Source organism: Oncorhynchus keta, chromosome 26 (genome assembly GCF_023373465.1).
Source record: "Oncorhynchus keta strain PuntledgeMale-10-30-2019 chromosome 26, Oket_V2, whole genome shotgun sequence".
Classification (NCBI taxonomy): Eukaryota; Metazoa; Chordata; class Actinopteri; order Salmoniformes; family Salmonidae; genus Oncorhynchus; species Oncorhynchus keta.
This window is the reverse complement of record NC_068446.1, coordinates 9,151,079-9,160,659: the sequence shown is the minus strand read 5'-3', so window position 1 is coordinate 9,160,659 and position 9,581 is coordinate 9,151,079. Positions and strand designations below refer to the sequence as shown.

General features: G+C 41.4%; 1 long non-coding RNA gene across 1 annotated transcript in view; it reads left to right on the top strand.

Moving 5' to 3' along the window:
* Positions 1-912: 912 nt before the first annotated feature.
* LOC118358694 (uncharacterized) overlaps positions 913-9,581 on the top strand; it is a 33,554-nt gene continuing 24,885 nt past the window's right edge. The window contains exon 1 of the long non-coding RNA XR_004820512.2: positions 913-1,106. This is a non-coding gene — a long non-coding RNA (uncharacterized LOC118358694). The remainder of the gene's footprint in view (positions 1,107-9,581) is intronic.

Below are 9,581 nucleotides of genomic sequence, written 5' to 3'. Positions count from 1 at the left end.
TGCATGTCCAGAATGGCATTCATGTCTGTCCCAATTACCAGTTGGAATTCAGCTTATTCAAGATTTAATTTATAAGAATGTTTTAAACAATACAAAACATAAACACAGATGCACACAAACATCCCCCCTGCCCAGACCCAACTGCTTCTCCCCTCCAGCATACGCATCACTCTCTGCCACATGGCCTCAAACTGCACCATTTTGTTTCTCTCTGTCGCCCATGCACTTTCAATATTTAGATAAAGCATTTAACCTTTACATTGTGTTAAAGATGGATGATTGGTTGAATTCCAGCTTTTAAGTATATGTTTTTTTCAAGATGATTGACGAGAAAAGTATCATCCAACTCATCGGATATCTCACTACATCCTCATATAGCGTAGCCGGCGGTAGCGTAGCCTAGTGGTTAGAGCGTTGGACTAGTAACCTGAAGGTTGAACGTTCAAAACCCCCGAGTTGACAAGGTACAAATCTGTCGTTCTGCCCCTGAACAGGCAGTTAACCTAGTGTTCCTAGGCCGTCATTGAAAATAAGAATTTGTTCTTAACTGACTTGCCTGGTTAAATAAAGGTAAAAAAAAATATGCAGTGTTAATTCTAAACAATGTCTGTGTCATTGATTGCTAACCCCATTAAGATCGACTTATTTGTAAATATTCTGAAAAAATGTGTTCATGGTCCTACAATATATGCTTAAACTATTGAATTACTTGCTGTGGTAGACATAAGGGGTGATATTTCCTTTATAAATCGTGTTTTATATGTTCTAAATCTAGGAAATTATGCCAACAATTGCAGCCATTTGTGTTGCACCCTGACTGTGGCTCAAACACTTAAAAGACACGCCCTTGTCCACGTACCCTCGCCTTATGCCCTTGGGGGAATCCCCGTCGCCATCTTGGCGGGTGGTCCAAATGATAAGCCAAAGCAAGGGAAGTTTGCAACGTAAGACCCTCAGCCCTCATTTTTAGTCGGCTTTGCGAGTGTACAATCATGTTCACCCCGGGGCCTGAAACTCCATAATTCAATTTGCGACGATTGTACATCCGCTAAGAAAAGTCCGCAAATACGTAAAAACGACATCAATGGAGAAGTCAACATACACATGTAAGTTAAAACGAATGCAAATAAGTTAGACATTTTGCTACTATGTAAAAAGTAAATATGCTTTTTTTGTTTGGTTACATTTTGGAAATTGTAGAAATAAAAAAAATCCCTTCTTCAGAAGATCAAGATGGGCAGGCTAACGTTAGTTAGCTAATTCATTTGCTAGCTATCATACAGTATATATTAAGAATTATAAATATATATAATTGACTGTAGTGCATATAAAGCACCCACAAGCTACCGGTGGCTGAAAACACAATCATTGCGGGATGACGAACTTCAGGCCAATGGTGGTCCATTTAAAAATCATTCCTTCCTCCCTGGCCCCTTGCCCTGCAAGTGTATACTCGTGAGACGTAATGCAACGTCATCAAAAGTGTCCACTTAGTGTTTTAAGTGTTTGGACCGCTCCCCCTCAGTCGGGGGAAACTGGAACATCCCGTTAAGAGGGGAAAGGGAAGTGAGCTTGTGACGCAACTTCTGCTTTTGGACGTGAGTCTCGCTGAAATGATATAGATAGTTGTTCCAGGCTGTATCACAAACGGCCATGACTGGGAGTCCCATAGGGCAGCGCACTATTGGCCCAGTGTCGTCGGGATTAGGGTTTATTGTAAATAAGATTTTTTCTTAACTGACTTGCCTAGTTACACAAATGTTAAATTAAAATATAAGAGTGCCTGTCTTTCTTCGAGATTAAGTTCTTGCCACAAAGTATGACACCACATACCAATTTTGTTGGTGTCAACTTTGTCGGAGATTCTGTTGTCGTTAAATAACACTAGCTAATATCCGGAGAGCAGCGATCTGAGGCACGTGCTAGCTTGCTCTCTGAAGTTCCTTGGATCCGGAATATTAACAAGGCGACACTCCATTAACTGGTTGAACAGTGCAGAAGAGTACCAACCCAACACTTGTTTTTCTCTCATGGCCAGAATGTGGGGCATTTAGTTTCAGCCCTTTCTTTTACGCCTGCTAAATTGAGTTATTTGTGTTGTATCGGGGGCAGTTATGCATCAGTTGACGGACGGGTCAAGTTGTAGGTTAGGTAAGGTTTACATTTTAAAGTAAATCTCAAGGGCTGCATTGCAAAGAACAAGCTGAACTTCGCACGTACCTCTGTGTTAATGCTGGTTTCCTTAAAAAGATAATACCAGTAGATTACACAGAGTTCTAGGCTAAAATAAATAAATTTGCAGACCATCTGATCTGACGTTGTTACGGTGTCAAGCTGGCTCGATAATAGACAGTGGAAATGGTAATTGTCTGCGTTCACTACTCCCGCCCAAATGAAGTAACGTCCTATCAGGGACAACAAAATCGGAAATACGATGTCAATTACGACACTTTTAATTGCAGACTTTTACTTATGCCTACATCGAGGCTACTCTTCTGTGAAAAAAAAGTTATTGAAGACAAACTTAAAATGAATTACATTGTATATGAAAGTTATGGATTGCAGTAACGTGTGAAAGACAATTTCAATAAACATAAAATGAAGCACTTTGCATCCGTTTCTGTGATTAAGATAACGACTTCCAAATAGAAATACAAGATTATTTCATAAAATACAACAATCATGATTAGTTTTCAATTTCAAATGTGTGGTCTACAGTTCATGAATATTTAATTTTCCCCCAACAATACAAATGGCCACATTATATTTAGACAAGTAAAATCATTAATGGATTAAATAAATTGGAAACAAAATTTTTGTAGGAATACACCAACATTACTTTTCCATTCAATCATAAAATGTCTAGGGTAGGCTACGTTGCCAAAGTAGACTTGCCGTGGTAAACAAGGAAATTACATACTCTATTTCAGTTGTACAGAGTGATTGTGAAATAGATAAATCATCCATATTCTGATAAAATAGCAAGATTAAATTGTTCCAGTTATAATCCTCACCAGAGGGCAAAATAGTCTTGAAAAATCGACATCCGCTTTTGGGAGAGGTAAATCGGTGGCCAATAATGGTTCTAATTGAGATCAGCTGGTGTGGGTGATTTTAGCATGTATTGATGGTTAAACGATAGATCAGGTGCCGATAACGGTTCCATCGACGGTTTCAATTGGCCCAATGTGATTGGATTTAAAAGGAATCGCGCAGAGAGTGGTGCGAAGAATATGGTGGAAGGAAACTCTCGACCATGTTTACACCAATCCAATGCTTTTTAACTTTAGTGGTACATGTAATAAGAATCAAGTTTAGCTACCGAGTCAATTTTTTTCCCAGAGCTAGTAATTGCGATGCACAAGCTAGGCCTATTTTAAACATTACAATCTCCTGGCCGCATTTACCCGCCAGATTCAGTAGCTTGAAAACTCCCCAAAAGCTTGAAGACTTTATAATGTTAGTTAGTTTTGGAGTCAGAGATAATAGTTTCAGTATAGTTTTAGTTTTTCAAACTGGTTTGTTAATACTTTTATTTCAGTTTACTAAATCGCTTTTTCATGATTAGTTTGTTTCTGTTTTCGTTTACTATAATAACCTTGGCACACACACACACGGGCCAAAACAAAGTATGGTATTGGTATTATCACAGATCTGTGGGTCTCTCGTGTGGCGTACATGTTTCTCTGATAGAGTGTCAGTTCAATGGGTGTGTGTGTGTATGTATATGTACCAGTTCCGCCACAACGCACACACACGGATGTCAGAGAGGTGACGATCTCAACAAGACACTGCTCAACAAGACACTGCTCGGGGCGGCAGGTAGCCTAGTGGTGAGAGCGACGGCCTGCAGGCTGTTAAGACACAGCAGTGACAGAGGGGAAGAGGGTGTTTTGGGGGAGAGGGGGAACAGGTCTACCCTGTGAAGAGGTGGAGAGATCCGGGGTGGGCAACCCCCCCCCCCAAAGAAAACCTTAATTCCAATCATAGATTTCTACTGCTCCTGTAGCCAAAACATTTTTTAACATGATACTTTATTTTCTACAACAACACGCTCACTCATCACACATTGCAGTCTAAGCAAGCTAGAACCACATATGAAAGGGAGTTGGTTAAATGTATCTTTGCTAGAACCACAAATATGTGGGCTATATCAGTTGATCATCACGGTTTCACTTCAGTATTCTATGGGTGAAGTGAAAGAAGGTAAGGGTTAAACTTAACAATTGGGTATTCATTCCCACTGGTTAAGGTTTGGGATAGGGCTTAAACAGAAATAATAAAAACTCAAAACATGTGCCAAGCACTGGGATTGATCCTGCGATCCTCGGAGCCAAAGCTCATGGTTTAATGGGAATGGTCACCCTAGCAAGCCACAAGCCTACTAGATGTTAACAGGCACTTGCGTTGCCCCTACTGGATGGCATCTCTTGATGTCCTAGGGATCTGGATAAACGTCTCATACTGCAGTGGGATTTGGTGTGACCTGGCTGGAATGTAGGCTAGAATAGATGAATCAGCTCGTTAGCTAGACAATGCTGTCATAATAAGCTAACTAGTTTTTAATTGATCCACATTTGTTCTGCTACTGACAAACAGTTGACCTGCAGTTTCTCCGTTCCCTGTCCCTGACAGCAAGACACATATAAGCAAAGTAACCTACTACTGACAGTATTAATTTCAAACTCACTGTCCAGCGCTGGTAAGTAGCATGTGCGCTTACTGGCGTTTTTTAAAATTTCATGAGTAATGTTCTACTTTGATGGGCAATTCTTTGCATTTAATGTTGCAATAGAGAAAAGAGACTAACATCTTTTAAAAGTTATTTGTTTGAAATAAAAACCCACCACCAATCAAAAGGACACTTCTTCATAGGAGGGCTGTATCTGTACACGTGTCTGCACACACAAAGGATAGGTTCATGTACATGACTCATTCTTCACATCATTATAAGGCATCTCTCCTGTGTCTCAATTATACAAAGCTCTCCCTACAGCTAAAACTGTATCTCTCTCTGTTTCTAACAGCGTTATTATTCCGTATCTACATTTATGTTGGTCTGTGAAGTCTTACATCTAAACAACCTTGAATGATCAGGGATACTGACTATGGGTTGCAATTATACTTGTGCAAACCTCACATACATTGCCTGCAAGTTTATCTGGCTATCAATAAGTAACATCACATACATACTTTCCTGTGGCTGGGAGATGGCATATGGAAACAAATGACCTAACTGGCTGCTGTAACAGGTCAGCTCTACTCTGCCTCACTCTAACCTCTAACCTTTAAAACTCCTGGACACATGTTTTATTTATTTAACTAGGCAAATCAGTTAAGAACCAATTCTTATTTACAATGACGGCCTACACCGGCCAAACCCGGACAATGCTGTGCCAATTGTGCACTGCACTATGGGACTCCCAATCACGGCCGGTTGGGATACAGCCTGGATTTGAACCAGGATGTCTGTAGTGACGCCTCAAGCACTGAGATGCAGTGCCTTAGACCGCTGCGCCACTCTGGAGCCCACATGCTCCCCTCCTCTCATTTTCTCTCCTCTGATCTCTCCATCTGCTGGCTGTATGAAGTATGATCTCTATCACATCGGCTTTGACTACAGCCTCTGTGTGTTTCACACAGCAGTCATAGTCAACCCCAGACACAGGCAGTTAGAAAAAAAGACGACAGAGAACTTTTACAGTAAATATATGATGCCTGTGGCTCTACCAAGGTGACATATGTAATACATACATAAAAATGACAGACGTTGTATAGTGAACAAAAAATGTAATAATTTCAAACGCATGTCGAAATACAGTGATAACCTGTTTAATCTTTAAAGATGTGATATTATACTTATCATACTTATAAAACTTTAGATTTGCAGAAAATAATTTTATGAAATAAATTGTATTTTTATCAAATATATTTGACCATATTTCTGTATGTGTTCAGATGTCATTGTGCATTGGTGACAATGTAAATAATCTGTAGTTTTTATTATGAATTTGACCATTTCAAATCAAATCGACTTTTATTTGTAATATGCGCTGAAATGCTTACTTACAAGCCCTTAACCAACAATGCAATTAAGAAAAATAAGAATTAAGAAAGATTCACTGAATAAACTAAAGTAAAAAATAAAAGAGAAACAATAAAATAACAATAATTAGGCTACATATAGGGGGTACCAGTACCGAGTCAATGTGCAGGGGTACAAATTATTGGATGGTAATAAGTAAATGTAGGTAGAGGTAAAGTGACTATGCATAAATAGATAATTAACAGCAAGTAGCAGCAGCGTAAAAAAAAAGAGGGGAGGTAATTGCAAATAGTCCAGGTAGCCATTTTATTAGCTGTTGAACAGACTTATGGCTTGGCGGTAGAAAATGTTAAGAAGCTTTTTGGACCTAGACTTGGCGCTCCGGTACTGCTTGCTGTGCGGTAGCAGAGAGAACAGTCTATGACTAGGGTGGCTGGAGTTTTTGGGCAATTTTTAGGGCCTTCCTCTGACAATGCCTGGTATAGAGGTACTGGATGGCAGGAAGCTTGGCCCAAGTGATGTCCAGGGCAGTACCACACCTTTCGGTCGGAGGCCGAGCAGTTACCATACCAGGCAGTGATGCAACCTGTCAGGACGCTCTCAATGGTGCAGCTCTAGAACTTTTTAGATCTAAGGACCCATGCCAAATCTTTTCAGACTCCTGAGGTGGAATATACATTGTCATGCCCTCTTCACTACTGTCTTAGTGTGTTTGGACTATGATAATTTGTTGGTGATTTGGACACCAAGGAACTTGAAGCTCTCAACCTGCTCCACTACAGCCCCGTCGATGAGAATGGGGGTGTGCTCGGCCCTCCTTTTCCACGATCATCTCCTTTGTCTTGATCACTTTGAGGGAGAGGTTGTTGTCCTAGCACCACACTTCGAGGTCTTTGACCTCCTCTCTATAGACTGTCTCAATGTTGTCGGTGATCAGGCCTACCACTGTAGTGTCGTCTGCAAACTTAATGATGGTGTTGGAGTCGTGCTTGGCCACACAGTCATGGGTGAACAGGGAGTACAGGAGAGGACTGAGCATTCACCTCTGAGGGGCCCACGTGTTGAGGATCAGCGTGGCAGACGTGTTGTTGCCTACCCTTACCAACTAGGGGCGGCCCGTCAGGAAGTCCAGGATCCAGTTGGAGTGTTTCGTCCCAGGGTCCTTAGCGTAGGTCTTCCTTTTGTCCAGGTGGGAAAAGGCAGTGTTGAGTGCAATGGAGATTGCATAATCTGTGGACCTGTTGGGGTAGTATGCAAATTGGAGTCCGTCTAGGGTTTCTGGGATGATGGTGTTGATGTGAGCCATGATCAGCCTTTCAAAGCACTTCATGGCTATAGATGTGAGTGCTACGGGTCGATAGTCATTTAGGCAGGTTCTTGGTGTTCTTGAGCACAGGGACTATGGTGGTCTGCTTGAAACATGTAGATATTATAGACTCAGCCAGGGACAGGTTGAAAATGTCAGTGAAGACACTTGCCAGTTGGTCAGCGCATGTTCTGGTAATCCGTGTGTCCCTGCGGCCTTGTGAATGTTGACCTGTTTAAAGGTCTTACATTGGCTACGGCGAGCGTAATCACAAAGTCATCTAGAACAGCTTGTGCTCTCATGCATGCTTCAGTGTTGTTCAAGCGTGCATAGAAGTCATTTTGCTCGTCTGGTATGCTTGTGTCACTGGGCAGCTCGCGGCTGGGTTTCCCTTTGTAGTCCGTAATAGTTTGCAAGCCCTGCCATATCCGACGAGTGTCGGAGCCAGTGTAGTAGGAATTAATCTTAGTCCTAATTTGATGCTTTGCATGTTTGATGATTGATCTGAGGGTGTAGCGGGATTTCGTATAAGCTTCCGGGTTAGAGCCCCGCTCCTTGAATGCGGCAGCTCTACCCTTTAGTTCAGTGCGGATGTTGCCTGTAATCCATGGCTTGTGGTTGGGGATTCGTACGGTCACTGTGGAGACCGTCATTGATGCACTTATTGATGAAGCCAGTGACTGATGTGGTGTACTCCTCAATGTCATCGGATGAGTTCCGGAATATATTCCAGTCTGTGCTAGCAAAACAGTACTTTAGCTTAGCATCTGCTTCGTCAGACCACTTCAGTATTGAGAGAGTCACTGGTACTTCCTGCTTTAGATTTTGCTTGTAAGCATGAATCAGGAGGATAGAATTATGGTCAGATTTGTAAAATCTAGGGCGAGGAAGAGCTTTGTATGCGTCTCTGTGTGTGGAGTAAAGGAGGTCTAGAGTTTTTTTCTCTCCTCTGGTTGCACATGTAACATGCTGGTAGAAATGAGGTAAAACGGATGCATGAAAGTCACTGGCCACTAGGAGCGCTGCCTCTGGATGAGCATTTTCATGTTGCTTATGGCTTTATACAGCCCGTTGAACGTGATCTTAGTGCCAGCATCGATTTGTGGCGGTAAATAGACAGCTGTGGAAAATATAGATGAAAACTCTTTTTGTAAATAGTGTGGTCTACAGCTCATCATGAGATACTTTACCTCAGGCGAGCAAAACCTATATATAGACTTGTGTAATATTTGATTTTGCGCACCCCCTGTTATTGACAAATAGACACAGACTGCAACCCCTCGTCTTACCGGAGGCAGCTGTTCTGTCTTGCTGATGCACGGAAAATCCAGCCAACTGTATGTTATCCATGTCATCGTTCAGCCACGACTCTGTGAAACATAAGATATTACAGTTAATGTCCCATTGGTAGGATAGTCTTGAACGGAGCTCATCCAGTGTATTCTCCAATGATTGCACGTTGGCCAATAGGACGGATGTAGAAGCCGGTTACCCATCCGCTGACGAATTCTCACAAGGCACCCGACCAATGTGTCCCCCGTATCGGCGTCTTCTCTTTATGCGAATGACGAGGATTTGGGCCGGGTTGGGTATCTGGAGTAAATCCTTCACATCTGACTCCTTAAAGTTTTTTGTTGTTGCCCTGTTCGAGGTGAGTAATCACTGTTCTCATATCTAGAAGCTCTTTTCGGTTATAAGAGACGGTGGCAGAAACATTATGTACAAAATATGTTACAAACAATGCGAAAAAACACACAAAATAGCACAACTGGTTAGGATCCCGTAAAACGGCATCCATTCTTTCTGGAACACTTCTGATAGATAGTTACTTTGTAAAAAAATGTACATGTAAAGTCGAAATGTCTTGAGTCAATCAGTATTCAACTTTTTTATTTCACCTTTATTTAACCAGGTAGGCAAGTTGCGACCTGGCCAATATAAAGCAAGGCAGTTCGACAGGTACAACAACACAGAGTTACACATGGAGTAAAACAAACATACAGTCAATAATACAGTAGAAAAATAAGTCTATATACAATGTGAGCAAATGAGGTGAGATAAGGGAGGTAAAGGCAATAAAAGGCCATGGTGGCGAAGTAAATACAATATAGCAAGTAAAAAAAAAAAGTTACAAAATAAACACTGGAATGGTAGATTTGCAGTGGAAGAATGTGCAAAGTAGAGATAGAAATAATGGGGGTGCAAAGGAGCAAAATAAATAAATACAGT